The sequence below is a fragment of the Girardinichthys multiradiatus genome, chromosome 2 (genome assembly GCF_021462225.1).
Source record: "Girardinichthys multiradiatus isolate DD_20200921_A chromosome 2, DD_fGirMul_XY1, whole genome shotgun sequence".
NCBI lineage: Eukaryota > Metazoa > Chordata > Actinopteri > Cyprinodontiformes > Goodeidae > Girardinichthys > Girardinichthys multiradiatus.
In genome coordinates this window covers 51,099,651-51,117,290 of record NC_061795.1, presented here as the reverse complement: position 1 = coordinate 51,117,290, position 17,640 = coordinate 51,099,651, and the positions used below count along the sequence as shown (strand labels likewise).

Here is a 17,640-nt window from a genome sequence, read left to right as displayed (position 1 = left end):
CTCTCATCTATGGTCATGAGCTTTGGGTCATGACCGAAAGAACGAGATCACGGATACAAGCGGCCCACTGGGAGGAGGCCCAGAGGGAGACCCAGGACACGTTGGAGGGACTGTGTTTCTCGGCTGGCCTGGGAACGCCTTGGGATTCCCCTGGACAAGCTGGCCCAAGTGGCTAGGAAGAGGGAAGTCTGGGTCTCTCTGCTTAGGCTGCTGCCCCCGCGACCACAACCCTTGATAGGTGGAAGAAAATGGATGGATGGATGGATAATAGAATGGAATCGATGTGGAAATCAGGAGCAGTGGCACTCCCTATATGCACAGTGTCCTCGGCGTGCACCTGCCTCACCCCTGACAGAATCATACATTGATTGTAATCAATTAACCCACAGGAAGTTAAAATAGAAAACTCTATTTAGAGTCTTGTGTTGTATTAAGCCATGCTGCCCTGGGCAGAAAGCCATGAAGCCCATATCAAAACCAGCACTGATCAGGATGCTTTGTTAGACTCACCATCTACAGACAAACACCTTTTTCTTTATGACACAACAGGTTAGACTTTAGTTTTTCATCCTTATCCTGTAAACTTGGGTTTTATCAGACACTTCAGCTATAACTTTCACAATAAATAAGAACCTCTTCTGAATTATTCTGTATATCTGGACTTTTCCATCCCTCCAACATTCTCTCTGTGCAAAATTAAAGAATCGAAAGGGTGGCCCTCTCAATCAGAGTTGAGAAACTTTTTTGTAGTGGTTCACTATTTACAGACTGGAATCATTTTCTCCCATAAATTACATGAAACAGAAATTGACTGCCCACAATCATTTATCAAAACTCTTGTAAATTAATAAATCCTTGCATAATACACAGTTGAAACAGGGTTTGTTTAGAGAATTAGCTCGTGGAGAAAAAAAGAAATCTTTACTAGTGGCTCTGAACATCTATGAAACAACATACATTTTTAATATAAGAGCAAAATACATTTTTATTTCAGTTATGTTGTGACTATGAATATATTATTTAATATTAATACTTAATATTTTTTGTAAATGATAATTCGGTCTGTTAAGGGTTGTCCTGTGAATACCAGCCCAATAAGACGGTGGTATTAGGACAAAATTGAATAGGATGAGCCAAGCTCTGGCATTATTGAACAGCTAAACTCTGAGGTGGCGTTGCGCGGGGCCCTTGCCTTGCCGTAGTGGCGCGCTGTGTGGTGGGGGGCAGGATGCAGTAGAGGTGCTTGGAGCGGGGCTGTGTGTGGAGTTTGTGCTGTGTGGGTGTGGCTTCGTCGGCTTTTTGGGGATGGAGCTCACCTGTGGGGGTGTGCCCCTGTGCTGTGGGGAGGGGATTCATGGTGTTTGGGTTCAGGGGCATGTGTTCGATATCTGTGTCCTGGTTAGGCGTGGCCCTGTGGGGAAATTCATGTTGGGGTTCGTGAGGGGCTCATGGGGTTGAGATCAGAATTCATTGGGTGGTTGGGACTGTTTCATTCTGTGGCGGCTCTGGTTGGCAGTCTCATTTGGACCAGGTAGACCCTTCTTTTCCACATGGCCACCTCTCCAGATGAGGATGGAGGTCGTTGGGGACTGGGGTCAGGTGCTATCGGCAGGGCCCCGCACAACGTGCCAGGTGCCAATAGCCACATAGGGCTACCAGGACCTGGGAGTATAGAGTATGTATGGGGAGCGTAAGTGAGTGTACGATGTCCATTGTTGTTTGTCTTTACATTGGGTGCGTGGGTGTGAGTGTTTTTATGTGTACACATGAGGGTGGGAATGTGTGATCATGACTGTGTGTGCCTGTTTTTTGTGTCAGGTTGGGTCTTGGACTGCTCCCTCTCCTGGATCAATTTAGATCCCCCATCAAATGTGGGGCCTATTTCCTCCCCGCCACACTACCTGCCGGTGGTTGGAGTCTCTGCCCGCCGGTGTACTTGTGGTTCTCGGTGTCCGGGGTTGGGTGCTTTGGTGTGTGCTGGCTCACTCCTGGTGGGTGCTTTCCGAGGCCTGGACCCCTGGGCTCTGTCGGGCCTCTCGAGGGGTTACGGTAGTCCCGGCGGTGGTTCTCCTGGGGTTCCTGTGCTCTAGGAGGCCTTTGGATGTCTGTCTCAGGTCCAGTGGGGAAGGTCTGTAGCTCCTCACACTCACTATTGCATATTTTTAAATGGAGAAACCTTGTATACACCAGCATGCCCACACTCAGACTCACTGGTGTTTAGATTCAGGTGTTAACAGTGTTGGGATTATGAATCTGAGAATATTATTTAATATTTTAATATTTTATCAAATAATATTTGGGTCTGTTAAGGGTTGTCCTGTGAATACCAGCCCAGTAAGGCGATGGTATTAGAACAAAATAGAAAGGTGTGAGACGAGCTCTGACATTATTGAACAGCATAAACTCTGCACATATATGGAATAAATTCACACAATTTATTAAAATACAAGAATTTATTAACAAAAATAAGTCAACTCAAAGTCAAACATATTTCAATCAACAAACTCTTTACTTTGCTAAAATAATCCAACTAAACTACCAAGCAGAATGAAAGAATAATGAAGACTAATGGACTATGTACAATATAAACAAGTTGATTAAAGATGATTGATAATTATGACCAAAAGAGTGATGCAACATTACCATGCAATGTTTATGTTTGAGAACCAAGGATTATCTTGAAGAATCTGGAAATGAAGTTAAGTTAGTCTTGGAACTAACTTAGGAAATAATCAGCAACATTTAGACAATCATTCACAATGTAAGATCAGATAAAATATTATTTTAATGAAATAATATTTTAAAGAATGATCTGCTGAATAAAACCAACCTTCTGAATGACTAATTCTCATCGGTGTCTCATTAACTGCCTTCATTTATTGAAATAATATTTGAAGAAATATTATTAAGGGAGTATTTTGGAAAAGAGCCAAATCTTTCTGGAGAAATGGGTTTAATGGTGTTTACTTAGTTATCAAATTTAGTAAAATGATGTTAGGGACACATTATTTACTGGATTGAAAACTAAACCTTTCTGGGTAAATATTATTTAGCAGCAGCACGTGTTCTTAGATGTTAGCAGTTGAAGCTAACAAAGAAGCTGATAGCTTAGCACCAGAATCAAACACATACCTTTAAAAATACCGTTAATAAAAGGGTTGAAATGCATAAGTGGCGCTTTATGATCAATCTTCTGTTTAAAATCACCCTTTAAATAAAGTTTGTCTTAACTTTAAAACATACAAACACAGAACACAACCTGAACACGTGTGCTGCAGATAGTCAGCTAGCACCAAGATAACTGAGTTCAACACAAATAAAACCAAACTTCATAAAATGAAAAATGTTTAGATCATTTCAATCTAAATTACTTCTATATTATTCTGCCCAAACACTTAACCTCATGAACTGTGGTGAGGAACGTTGTCCAAGGCGGCGAAGTTTGAAGAAATGTCCAGTCTTTAAACGGTTTGCTACAGCTAACCTCCTTAGCTGTGGGGAGTGGCGGCTGTTCTGTCGGCCGGCCAAACTGTACGTTACCGTAACCATGGTGATGCAGCTACTTGTTGTCCTTCTCTCAGGCAGGGAAAACCGTTTCACTCGGCTTCGTAGAGACAGCGTCTCTACTGGGAACTTCTCTGGGACACAGTTTGCTTCTGCAGGCCTCAGGGAGAAAGTAAAGCAATGCTTTTACCTTAATTTACCCCTTTTTATGAATGAATACTGGATTCTTTCAACAGTAATTCATCAGTACTTAACTTGTGCATATGATCGATGATCGTATGACACCCTTGGATCCAGTTTGAAGAGTTTATGTCTATTTGCCAGCAAGGAGACATTAGCGCGCTCTCTCACCAGCCAGCCTCTCAGCGGAGTTGGGTGGTAGAGATAGGACCATTGGAAAGGTGGTGGGTTTATACGGGCAGTGGCATCATGGGAAGTCTGCTGTTACCCCCAATTCCTAAGCTGTGCCGGAAGTAGGTTAATGCAATTTATTTTAAAAGTTCCAGAAAAGTCCGTACCGGATTTCCTGTTTTAACCATGGCTGTGGGTCCCAACAACAGATACACAAATGTTTTATATTGAGCCACATTTACCACTAAATACATCTTGCATTCATAAGTACTGTGCACGTTTTGGTAAAAAAACTGGTAATACAGGTCCTTCTCAAAATATTAGCATATTGTGATAAAGTTCATTATTTTCCATAATGTAATGATGAAAATGTAACATTCATATATTTTAGATTCATTGCACACTAACTGAAATATTTCAGGTCTTTTATTGTCTTAATACGGATGATTTTGGCATACAGCTCATGAAAACCCAAAATTCCTATCTCACAAAATTAGCATATCATTAAAAGGGTCTCTAAACGAGCTATGAACCTAATCATCTGAATCAACGAGTTAACTCTAAACACCTGCAAAAGATTCCTGAGGCCTTTAAAACTCCCAGCCTGGTTCATCACTCAAAACCCCAATCATGGGTAAGACTGCCGACCTGACTGCTGTCCAGAAGGCCACTATTGACACCCTCAAGCAAGAGGGTAAGACACAGAAAGACATTTCTGAACAAATAGGCTGTTCCCAGAGTGCTGTATCAAGGCACCTCAGTGGGAAGTCTGTGGGAAGGAAAAAGTGTGGCAGAAAACGCTGCACAACGAGAAGAGGTGACCGGACCCTGAGGAAGATTGTGGAGAAGGGCCGATTCCAGACCTCGGGGGACCTGCGGAAGCAGTGGACTGAGTTTTTGTCTGTGTTGTGTTTTTAAAGGTAAGACAAACTTTATTCAAATGGTGGTTTTTAAACACAGAAGATCGGCCATATGCATTTCAACCCTTTTATTAGTGGTATTTTAAAGGTATGTGTTTGATTCTGGTAACTTTAAGCTATAAGTTTCTTTTGTTAGCTCCGATGAGAATTAGTTATCCAGAAAGTTGGTTTTACTCAGCAAATTATTATTTAAAATGTTTTATTAAAATGTTTTATCTGATCTTGCATTGTAAAAGGTTGTTTAAAGGTATACCAATTATTGCCTAAGTTAGTTCCAAGACTAACTTAACTTCATTTCCAGATTCTTCAAGATAATCCTTGGTTCTCAAACATAATTAGCATTGAATAGTAATATTGCATCACTTTATTGGTCATGGTTTTTACCCATCTTTGATTCACTTTGTTATTCTTTAATTCTGCTTGGTAGTTTAGTTGGATTGTTCTAGTATAGTGAAGAGTTTGTTGATTGAAATATGTTTGACTTTGAGTTGACTTATTTTTGTTAACAAATTCTTGTATTTTAACAAATTGTGTGAATTCATTCTGTGTGTGTTCAGGGTTTTGCTGTTCTTTGTTTTTAGTTGTGTCCTGTCCAGCAGAGTTGCGCTTAGAAGTGTTGTCTGAGTCCCAAGAAAAAGCCCAATAGATTTACTTTCACAAGTGGAGTATTACGGCTAATGCTTTAAAGCTCTGCTTGCTATTTATAAAATAAACTTTAATAGAAACTGCTTTGGGATTATTTCAATTGATACAATCACTGAGACAGAAATGAAAAGGAAAAAATTAGAAGAACAAAAGAGAGAGGGGGGGCAAAAAGGAAAAAGGGAGAGAAAGAGAAAAGAATGGAGGAGAGAAAGAAGGATGAAGAAAATACAAGATAACATCCTGCTTGTTTCTACACCTGCAGAAATGTTCATACAGGTCCTTCTCAAAATATTAGCATATTGTGATAAAGTTCATTATTTTCCATAATGTCATGATGAAAATTTAACATTCATATATTTTAGATTCATAGCACACTAACTGAAATATTTCAGGTCTTTTATTGTCTTAATATGGATGATTTTGGCATACAGCTCATGAAAACCCAAAATTCCTATCTCACAAAATTAGCATATTTCATCCGATCAATAAAAGAAAAGTGTTTTTAATACAAAAAACGTCAACCTTCAAATAATCATGTACAGTTATGCACTCAATACTTGGTCGGGAATCCTTTTGCAGAAATGACTGCTTCAATGCGGCGTGGCATGGAGGCAATCAGCCTGTGGCACTGCTGAGGTCTTATGGAGGCCCAGGATGCTTCGATAGCAGCCTTTAGCTCATCCAGAGTGTTGGGTCTTGAGTCTCTCAACGTTCTCTTCACAATATCCCACAGATTCTCTATGGGGTTCAGGTCAGGAGAGTTGGCAGGCCAATTGAGCACAGTGATACCATGGTCAGTAAACCATTTACCAGTGGTTTTGGCACTGTGAGCAGGTGCCAGGTCGTGCTGAAAAATGAAATCTTCATCTCCATAAAGCTTTTCAGCAGATGGAAGCATCTCCTGATAGCTAGCTGCATTGACCCTGCCCTTGATAAAACACAGTGGACCAACACCAGCAGCTGACACTGCACCCCAGACCATCACTGACTGTGGGTACTTGACACTGGACTTCTGGCATTTTGGCATTTCCTTCTCCCCAGTCTTCCTCCAGACTCTGGCACCTTGATTTCTGAATGACATGCAGAATTTGCTTTCATCCGAAAAAAGTACTTTGGACCACTGAGCAACAGTCCAGTGCTGCTTCTCTGTAGCCCAGGTCTGGGGAATGCGGCACCTGTAGCCCATTTCCTGCACACGCCTGTGCACGGTGGCTCTGGATGTTTCTACTCCAGACTCAGTCCACTGCTTCCGCAGGTCCCCAAGGTCTGGAATCGGCCCTTCTCCACAATCTTCCTCAGGGTCCGGTCACCTCTTTTCGTTGTGCAGCGTTTTCTGCCACACTTTTTCCTTCCCACAGACTTCCCACTGAGGTGCCTTGATACAGCACTCTGGGAACAGCCTATTCGTTCAGAAATGTCTTTCTGTGTCTTACCCTCTTGCTTGAGGGTGTCAATAGTGGCCTTCTGGACAGCAGTCAGGTCGGCAGTCTTATCCATGATTGGGGTTTTGAGTGATGAACCAGGCTGGGAGTTTTAAAGGCCTCAGGAATCTTTTGCAGGTGTTTAGAGTTAACTCGTTGATTCAGATGATTAGGTTCATAGCTCGTTTAGAGACCCTTTTAATGATATGCTAATTTTGTGAGATAGGAATTTTGGGTTTTCATGAGCTGTATGCCACAATCATCTGTATTAAGACAATAAAAGACCTGAAATATTTCAGTTAGTGTGCAATGAATCTAAAATATATGAATGTTAAATTTTCATCTTTACATTATGGAAAATAATGAACTTTATCACAATATGCTAATATTTTGAGAAGGACCTGTATGAACATTTCTGCAGGTGTAGAAACAAGCAGGATGTTATCTTGTATTTTCTTCATCCTTCTTTCTCTCCTCCATTCTTTTCTCTTTCTCTCCCTTTTTCCTTTTTGCCCCCCCTCTCTCTTTTGTTCTTCTAATTTTTTCCTTTTCATTTCTGTCTCAGTGATTGTATCAATTGAAATAATCCCAAAGCAGTTTCTATTAAAGTTTATTTTATAAATAGCAAGCAGAGCTTTAAAGCATTAGCCGTAATACTCCACTTGTGAAAGTAAATCTATTGGGCTTTTTCTTGGGACTCAGACAACACTTCTAAGCGCAACTCTGCTGGACAGGACACAACTAAAAACAAAGAACAGCAAAACCCTGAACACACACAGAATGAATTCACACAATTTGTTAAAATACAAGAATTTGTTAACAAAAATAAGTCAACTCAAAGTCAAACATATTTCAATCAACAAACTCTTCACTATACTAGAACAATCCAACTAAACTACCAAGCAGAATTAAAGAATAACAAAGTGAATCAAAGATGGGTAAAAACCATGACCAATAAAGTGATGCAATATTACTATTCAATGCTAATTATGTTTGAGAACCAAGGATTATCTTGAAGAATCTGGAAATGAAGTTAAGTTAGTCTTGGAACTAACTTAGGCAATAATTGGTATACCTTTAAACAACCTTTTACAATGCAAGATCAGATAAAACATTTTAATAAAACATTTTAAATAATAATTTGCTGAGTAAAACCAACTTTCTGGATAACTAATTCTCATCGGAGCTAACAAAAGAAACTTATAGCTTAAAGTTACCAGAATCAAACACATACCTTTAAAATACCACTAATAAAAGGGTTGAAATGCATATGGCCGATCTTCTGTGTTTAAAAACCACCATTTGAATAAAGTTTGTCTTACCTTTTAAAAACACAACACAGACAAAAACCAAACATCATGAAACAAACATTGTTTAGATTATTTAACTCTAAAGTAAACTTCTCTGCCCAAACACCACCTCTTACATGAACCGTGGTGAGGAGAAGTTGTCCTGGGTGTTGAGGAAACATCCACGTGTGACTGCTCCCTAAGGGTTAGCTTGCAGCTGTGGGGAAGGGCTTTAAACTTGCCTTGCTGAACTGTACAACAAAGGTACGTTAGGCTCCTTGTGTGGCCGCGATGCAGCGAGCTAGCTCTCGCTACCTTGACGTGCATGCAGGAAGGCGTGCGATGTGGTCCGGGCCTTCTTTTCCAGGCCGTGGGGGACGTCTGCTTTTATTGGGGCTGCTTCTGGAGGCCTCAGAAGAAAAGCCAAGTCACGCTTGTCTCATTAGACCCTTTAAATGAATGATTGCCGGATACTTGGAACAGCAAATCATTACTTAACTTTGTTGCATGTGATCGTAGTCACTCTGGATCCAAGTTGTAGAGTCACGTTAGCTTACCAGCAAGGAGACATACGCACACGTGGAGCCTCTGGTTGACGTTTGGAATCTGCATGGAAAGAGGTCTGTTTGTTGAAACGTGGGGTTTTTATTCAAACATTGACGTCACAGGAAGTCCGCTGTCCTTCTGTTCCTGGCGGAGTTAGGAGTAGGTTACTGTGATTTATTTTGGAAATTCTAGAAAAGATCAAACTTTAAAAAAGATTTTAAATGTAGTAATCCATGGCTGGACCCAACAGTTAATTTGTTCAAAGTATCCATCCATCCATCCATTGTCTTCCACTTATCCGGGGTCGGGTCGCGGGGGCAGCACACTAAGCAGAGAGACCCAGACTTCCCTATCCCCAGCCACTTGGACCAGCTTGTCCAGGGGAATCCAAAATCGTTCCCAGGCCAGCCAAGAAACATAGTCCCTCCAGCATGTCCTGGGTCTCCCTCTGGGCCTCCTCCTGGTGGGACGTGCCTGGAACACCTCACCAGGGAGCCGTCAATTCAATTCAATTCAGTTTTTATTTACATAGCGCCAATTCACAACACATGTCGTCTCAAGGATCTTCCCAAAGGGTCTGAATGGTGCGGGTTGTTGGGGAGGTTGGATTAAACTACTGAGTGTTAGAGTTTGGACATTTTAGAATGGGTTATGTGTAGGAGTACTAAGTAAAATAATAAACTGATAAAGTTTGTCCATCTAGAGCCCACTGATGGTCATTGTTATACTAAAAACCACAAGGATTGAGATACCTCCCTCTGTCAGACTGATTACAACCATTGGAAAAGAGAAGGTGTCATACAGGTAGCAGAAATGGAGGGTGTGTTTGGACCTCAACCATAACTGAGCCGGTTTAGGCTAAACCTGACCTCAAACTTACTCTAACCAACAGGAAGGGAGGAAGGTGGAGGTAAAAATAATTGGAGAGTGTTGTTTCCAGTTGCATTGTGTGAAAGGTGGGTAACTTTAAAATGGGCTAAGTCAATTCAAAAAACATAATTGTAAGTTTAAAAGTCAAAATTCTGACTTTGTATTTCATGACTTTCAACGTCAAGCTAATAAGATACAAATTTTGTATTATTTTACAAAGTCATTATTATGAGGAAAATATTTTGAGGGTCAAAGTCATGATTATATAAAGCATAAAATCATGACTGATCAAACGTTTAACTTTGAAAGTACCGGTGTTGATCATTTTAACGTATAAAAGCATATTTATCTGATAGAAGTTTATGATTTGGCTCTAAAAGCCATAGTTATGAATTTAAATCTCATTATGATGACATACTAGGTTCCATGTCTTCAAGTGGCGGAACCGGGATGGTTTTTAAAACAGCAACTAACATCCTGAACTCACGTCTTTGTTATCTATCAACCTCTTGTTAACACTTCCGGTACTGGATACATTTTTTGGTCTACAAAATAAGAGCTTGAAGGGTAGCTGTAATTTAACATTTACTGCACTGCCTCCCGTTTAGACCCATCTGTTTGTTTACTGATTAACAAAGAGATGAAAGGGCAGCTAACATCTCTACAGACCCCACATATTGTAGCTTTTACCTTCAGGTGGCGCTACAACCAGCCACCACTGAGACGGTTCATCCCTCCAGACTGTCTCTCTGATGAACCTCAAAGCCTGAGCAGTCAGCTACTCTGCTGTGAAACAAATAAGTATATTTTCACTATCGCAACCTGCCTTTTGTTTTTCTTTATAAATATAAAAAATGTTCCTTTTATCCTTATTTGGTCTAAAGTTTATGTTTATAATTATTGTCGGTAAAATGTGAGCCCTGAAAGCCGACCTCGCATTTCTTGTTTCTGGACACAAACGTTAATATAGGTGCTGTTCATTTGGTAAGTTTATTTTGAAAAGCCGCACCGGATGTCGTGTTCGCTGCAGCGTCAGCTTGACAGCTGTTGTCACAGCTGGGTAGTTGACTCTCTGGAAGTCCAGCAGCAGCGGTCCGTCCGGAGCGAGCCAGGCGCTGCATGGATCTCTCGGAGCTCCGCAGAACTTAAGGTGAAGATTCCGCTCAGAAAAGTCCATCTTTACGGTTCTATGTTCCTCTGTGAAGGTTCCGTTCTAATTAAAAACTGGGCTGCTTGTTATTCGGTACTTTCTAACTTAAACGTTAGTGTTGAAACTTATTCACTGGGTGTTGGGTCGTTTTCCAATTGTCCACCGCCTTGAAGCCGCAGGCAACAGAATCATCAATTAAACCCAAATGTCGTCGTTTAGCGCCTTCTTTCCTGTCCTGTAAACCCGGTTCGGTGATTCGGTTGAGACCCACAGTACATGTGTGTAATAGCGGTGGAGCCTGCGGCTAGAAGGTGTACGGTTAGCCCGCTTCCAGCAGCAGTAGCGCGGTCCTCTCTGGAGGTTTTTCCGCTTAGCGGCTCCTAACGCCGGCCTCCCTACTCGCCAATGCGCCGCTAAGTGCCATGCTGGCAGAACATGTTCCGAACCGGACCGAGGGAATGTTTCCTGTCCGGGTGGCTGGTCGCTGCAGCCCGCTGCTTGACACATAGAGGTTTGGGGAGTCTTTTCCATGGAAAGTTACCACCTCCTCAGGGCAGGACGTCCCTCTGATTTAATCCTACATATTTTAAAGAAATGATGAACTGAGTTCAAAGATCATCTGATTCTGATACCTTTGATAATAATCTGAGATTCCCAGATGTTGCTCCACAGAGCTGTGCACCACTGGTGGTACTGGTGTAGCCTTTAGTGGGTAAGGCCAGGATCGGGGAGAAATGTTACTGTATGTTTGTATCTGTACAGCTTAGCATTTACTGAGCTGGTTCTGGTTCTGAACATGTTCACACTCATTGATCTAGAACTTTTTGGTTTTGCAGTAACTTCTGAAGCTGAAGTATTGTTTCATTTAGCAGCCCGTGTAACCTTCAGAGCCCTCAGAAAGGACTGGAGGTTCTAATTGGTTTCAGATCCTTTCTTCTTCTAACAGACGGACTCTGAGGGAACATTCTTACATCTCTGGATGTTTGTTCTATATTAATGCTAAGAACTTAGAACCTGGGAGGACTCTGTCTGCCTCTAACCCAAGACTGAGGGCCCCCCCAGTGGTCAATTAACAATCCTATTGATTCCTTCTTTGGGAATAAATTCTTCTTCTCTAAAACCCACTCTGCTCTGGTAACTCTTCTCTTCTCTGCAGGATCTTGTTGCTCCGAACAAATCGGATCCTTCTATGTTCTGTAGTATTTAAGAACTGAGCTAGGCTCCCCTCCATGTATTTAAAGTGGATTCCTGTTGGCGCTGCATTAACATTTAGAAGATTGAGTGTAACTGATCAGCAGCATGTCTTCATTGTGATCAAAGGAGCTGATTTTCAAGCAGTTACATTGTTAGCATTTCTTAGTCTTTATGCGTTGTCCCAGGAGGTGTTCTGTGCAGCTCATCTGTTCCACAGCGATAGTAGGGCTTCTTCACCCAGGATGTTGTTCCTGGACCAGCTGGCGTATTCTCTGACAGTCCAATGTTCCCTCAGCCAGTAGCGGATAATCATCCACAGTCGAGGACACCAAGCTACTTAAGAGACTGACGGCTTGGCTGTTTTAATCGCTCCTAGGCTGTTTATCTGCATTGTGCCCTCCATGTATACCTGGCTCACCTGCGAACGTTGTTAGACAGGAGGTGGATTATGGGCTAAGTGCAATGTCAAAGTATTATCTGCTGCTGATATGAAAGGCTGAAATAAACCCAGGTCTGTAGACTTGTTTCAGATGCTAAAGTGTTCCTCTCTCTCTTTAACTGCTTTCAGGTCTAAAGTTTCGCTTCCCAGTTCAGACCTCCCTGTAAGTAAATACATTAAAATAAATACGATGGTTTTAAATGCACGCTATACTGGTTGCTGGGTGTGAATATTTGTTTTTATTGTCTGTGGCGAATGAAATGTAACCTCGTCTGTAGCTGGGCTCCTAGACCAGGAAGTGTTGCCTTGGAGGTTTATAAAATTGGAGCTGTTGCCTTTTTACCAACAGATTCATTCAGATCATTTCTCAGAGCTGCATAAAGCATCTTTTTTGCTCATCATTGTTGAAACAGGAGGAGTCTGAGAGGAATGGTTAGGGAAAAATGGAAAGAGGTGTTAGATTTCTAGTTTTGTTCCCCTGGGTGCTTCAGCCACCATTTAAAAGCAACACACCACCTTCTTCATGTGTGGGAGAATCCTGCAGGTGCTGAATCACACATTGTTAGAGCACTGTGACCCGGTTAAAGCATATAAATCTACTTGTTTGCTTCCTTCGTCTCATTGATGGGAAGCAGAGGAGCGCCAAGGTTTCTCCAGGCTGTGGGGGTCAAAGCACACCCAGCCTGTCAGTAATACTGATCCACAACCAGCTCACCTGATGACTGAAGGACAAAAGGAAAGATCTGAAAGCCTTTTCCTGGGACCACACCTATACCCAAGCTGAAGTCAAACTGAAGCCAGCAGGTACATGACGGTTCTCTGCGGTCTGATGAAAGCCATGAACAGTCGCTGTCTGGCAGAAAGTCACTCCGTGCCAGAATGTGTGGGTGCGCTGGCACCGGCTCAGTTCTCAAGTGGATTCCTCAGCCAACGGCTTTTCTCTTTAATCCTAATGTGCTGCTCTGATTTTCTGTCATTCGGTGTGTCACTCAGTGGGGGAAATATAGCATCTGCTCAGCATTTAAACAGGATCTTTCACTACTTTAATGGTTCGTGTAAGTGGCTTTCATTCAGTTTCTAGCTGGCTAAAGTCACCTTATGTTCCCCGTCTGCTGGGAAAGATGATTGAAGACTGAATTTTTATGTTTAATGGATGGATCGATAGCTGATGATGAAACTTCTCATCACTTGTTTGTTTCTTCAGGAAGTTCAGACACTTTAAGGGTTTTTATGAAGTTCATTTAGTCTCATTTCCTCATTTGTGTGCCCAACCTGACCTCCAACCTGACCTTCTGTCAGATTTGAACTCTTCTCTGTTGATCTCATGGCAAGGCAGCCCCTAAGTTACTAAAGCACACGTGACATTGTTAGTCATTTGAGCTGCACAGTATGTTCAACATTGTCTGTTTTTGATTATTCTCCAGCCAAAGGAATAAATACCTAAAAGACTCAGTTGACCTGTACGTAACATTGGTCATAAAGGACTTAAACACCAAGATGTTCCTCTTGAATAAAATCGATTTCAATTCAGTTCAGTTCATTTAAATAGCGCCAATTTACAACACATGTCGTCTCAAAGGACTTTACACACAAACAAAATGCCAGTTTAGTCGAACCAGACAGAGTCCAAGTCGGGTAGATCCCTTCCAACTGATCCTAGTTATCAACCAGTTCAGTCAGATTGAGTTTATTATTCAAACTGGTTAAAAGCTTTACTTGCCTGGGATTTGGAGTTTATTACTCTGTGATAAAACTACAATCCCCATGTTGCAGAGGAGCAATAAGCCCTGTAGAAACATGTGAAAGATTTCTGCTTCAAATCCAGATCCTTCTTCATGGACACTGTATATTTAATGAGGTCCAGCGTGGAAACGGGAATTTCAGTATTTGGCTGAAACCGTTCACTGTGTTCTGTAGGAACCCTCATGGGTCAACAACATTACATTAACTTGCTTGTTGATCAAATGTCAGAAGGGCTCACTGGACTAAACACGGATCAGTACCATAATCTAATCGGTGCTGTGTAAAAACGTAAGAAAATAAAATAGATCTAAACGAAATAATAAGTGATCTTTGAGCTGTTTTTGATCATTTATCAGAATAGTTGTTGGTTTGTGGGTATAAAACAGAACCACAGCGGGAATCATGGATATATGAACTGTTCACATTCATCACTTCTCCACCATGACGGGGCTTTGTTTAGCGGTGAGCTGCTCTCTGTTTTTATTCTTTGAAAATGATCCAGGTTCATTTACAGACTGTATATTAAAAACCATAGCTGTGAATCTGTAATAATAAATTCAGAATAATAATCCTTTGGATCTTATCTTTGAAATGTGGCTGAGTGCTTTTTTACCTGCAGGAAACACGGCGGTGGCTGCTTTCAGCTCAGCCTGAGGGCCCGAACCCAGCTTCCCAACCACTCTGCTCGCCTAATTCAGTCCTTCGACTTTCCTTAGTTCTGCTCACATGGTGTTGATGAGGATGAGCCTATGAAGACTGGTGTCAGGTCCAGTCTTCGTAAAACCAGTAGGTACTTGAACGCATCACTTTCTGTCAGTTGAAGGTGAAGAGAAGCAGAACCCTACCAGGTTGGTACTGATGCTGAACAGCAGTCAGTCTGGATTGGTCAAGCCCAGAAGCTGATAAATGCAGGCTGGTGCGTTGACATATTCCCATAATGATGAGGACTTGGATATTTCTGCACCGACGTCAAACAGAAACCCTGCAGAGTAAACTGAGAAGAGTTGTGGCGAGGCAGCTAGTGAGCCAGTGTGTAGATGACCCTTCCACCTCCTGAAAGCAGCAGAAAACGGTCCAACTGGGCGGTCCTGTTTCAAGTCGCGCTTCATGAATAGGAAAGCAGCACATTATGAACCACTACACTGTTCTCTTTCATGTGGAAGCTGAAGGAGATACTATTGAGTGTTAGAGGGAGACCTTTGATATGTGAGAAGATGCTCTGTGCACGCGTGTGATTTCTGAGTCAGTATGTCTCCAGGAGCTTTGATGACTGTTTTCAGAAAGCAGGAAACACATCTGTTCTCTGACAGGATGATGACTGCTGTGTCTGGTGTCATCTCCATCCTGGCTGATGTTAAACGAGCTTCTTGTTGTTTGGGAGGTTGAACGTTTTTGAAGACTTGATTAAAACAAAGGAAGGACAGATTTATCTAGATGACATGTTGCTGTTGTCGGGCAGCTTGTTCTGTGTCTCCAGCTCTGGTTTGTGTGATTTGGGAGGTTTTATTGTGAAGCATAGATCTTCCAACGTTGTTTCTGTACACGGTATTAATTATGTGGTGCTGCTTGGTGTGTGCAGTTCATGCGTTCTGCAGGGGAGAGGAAGGACTTTGACCTTCTCCTCCATTTCAGCCATCTGCTGTTTGACTGAGGTGTTAATCATTGGGCCTCAGGGCAACGACTGCTGCTACAGCAGCTGGATAAGAGACAGACCTGTTGATGTCCTTCTGTCTAAGTCTTGGATGCATTCATGATAACATGCAGCTGTATAGTTTATTGTCCTTGTCTATTAGCTGCAAGAATAAAAACCTCATTGGTTATTTAATTTTGAGCTGAAATGAACCTTCCTGTTGGTTTTGTCGTCTAAAGACCCTCGAAATATGAATTTAATCAGAAAAGACTCAATAGATGTTGATAAATCTGGGATCTAAGAGGAAAATGAAGGCAGGATGATGAGGCCTGGATTTACTTTGACATCTCTGAGCTGTCAACAACAATCTGTACTTTATAATTCTGAAGGCAATCTGTCACTGAAATGAGCTTTTGTCCATCTAGATTCATGTGTTCATCAGTCACTAACAGCTCTGGTAAAACAAACCTAAAGGTCCTGAGCTTTCATCTCCCCTTCAGTGATGTTTGTCTGCCTCTCATTCTCCAGTAACTCCTAGCAGTCTTATTTATGAGTCATGTCAGTGGTTTCTGCCACATCCTGCTATCACTTGCCATCCTTTGTTCTTCTTTTCCTGATTCCTGAGTGCACACTGAGGTTTTTATGTATAGAAATGTCAAATTTGCCTCATTTCTTACCACAAAATAAATGTGACCAAAGATTTACACAAAATAAATCAAATAAATTCCTTATTTATGCATGTCCAGATAAAACAAGCCTGAGTTTTCAGATGAAGGAAAAACCAAGAACAGACCTCAGTCCAGTCATGAATAATATTTTAATGATAGATATTACCATGAAGACTGTTCTGACCTCAATATGACAACATTACACTGAAACAATTACAAATCGCCACTAACTTTAAATGATAAAAATATAGCAGAAAAGGAGAACCTAAATGGACTGTTTAGATATTTTTATAACGCTTTAGTTGACCTAATCCAGGAGACGTACCTCCATGTCAGACCTGGATGGGACCTTCAGTCCTGTGGGTCTGTGTAGAAGAATGTTGGAGCAGATTTATGCATCTGTCGTGCTCTTGAATGGTTTTTGGAGCAGTGCTGAGACTTGGATGTGAAAAGTTCTTGTGTTGGTCTACAAGTTCAGTGTTTAAGCATCAGCATCACGTTTTTACTTAAAGGTTAATTTGCTGTAGGAACACAATGACTGATTGATCTTCTCCTTTCCCTCCTTGCTGATCTGTATAATGCTGCTGACATTTAGGCTTTATTGGGTCTCTGCTGTTGCTCCAGCAGTAGTGGCCCTTAAGTTCTGTTTTCTGCAGCACTGTTTCCCTTTGCATGCGTTATGATACCAGACAGATATGTGCTGTATCTTATTATATGCATGTTGGTTTTGGCCGGTGGAGGGGAACCTTTGCACTCTAGATAGGCAAAGTTTTGCTGCAGTTATCGGTGTGTGGAGCAACAGTCGTTTGGAGACAGACGTGCTCTGTGGTTGAGAACGTCTCTGGTATGTCTGGAACTTGAACTTTTTGGCGTCTTGGACTGCTTCCCTGTTGTTTCAGGCTGCAGCTTATTATTCTCCTCTTCATACAGTACTGACACAATGATTGAGCTTTTTTCCATTCTCGCTTGTTAAAGCATTGTGGCTCCTTGCATGTTTGTAATTGTGTCCTGAGATATTGTAGGCCTGTTGAAGTGGCCGACAGCTGCTCTGCTCCAGCATGGTTCAGAACATTCCGGAATAGGAAATATTTTCAGGACCTTTAAACATGCTTGTCAAAGCTGCATTGGTAAGGCCCGGCCTTTTTCCAAAATGGGTTTTTCAGGCCAATTGTGCTACAGAGCGGAAGCTTTGCTGCAAGCAGCTCTTCTCCAGTCCTCTATTGATATGAAGAGTTCTTAATGCCAGTCGTATGACACCATCACTGAACAC

The 17,640-nt window shown here is 41.8% G+C and overlaps 1 protein-coding gene across 3 annotated transcripts in view; it reads left to right on the top strand.

Annotated features, from left to right (window-relative positions):
* The first annotated feature begins 10,577 nt into the window (after positions 1-10,577).
* slc45a3 (solute carrier family 45 member 3) overlaps positions 10,578-17,640 on the top strand; it is a 33,797-nt gene continuing 26,734 nt past the window's right edge. For 2 of the 3 annotated variants that reach the window (XM_047384686.1, XM_047384669.1), the window contains exons 1-2: positions 10,596-10,696; positions 12,459-12,492. The gene's annotated coding sequence lies outside the window, so the exon portion shown is untranslated. Of the gene's footprint in view, positions 10,697-12,458; positions 12,493-17,640 lie in introns of all 3 variants that reach the window. The other variant, XM_047384676.1, reaches the window with a different exon arrangement.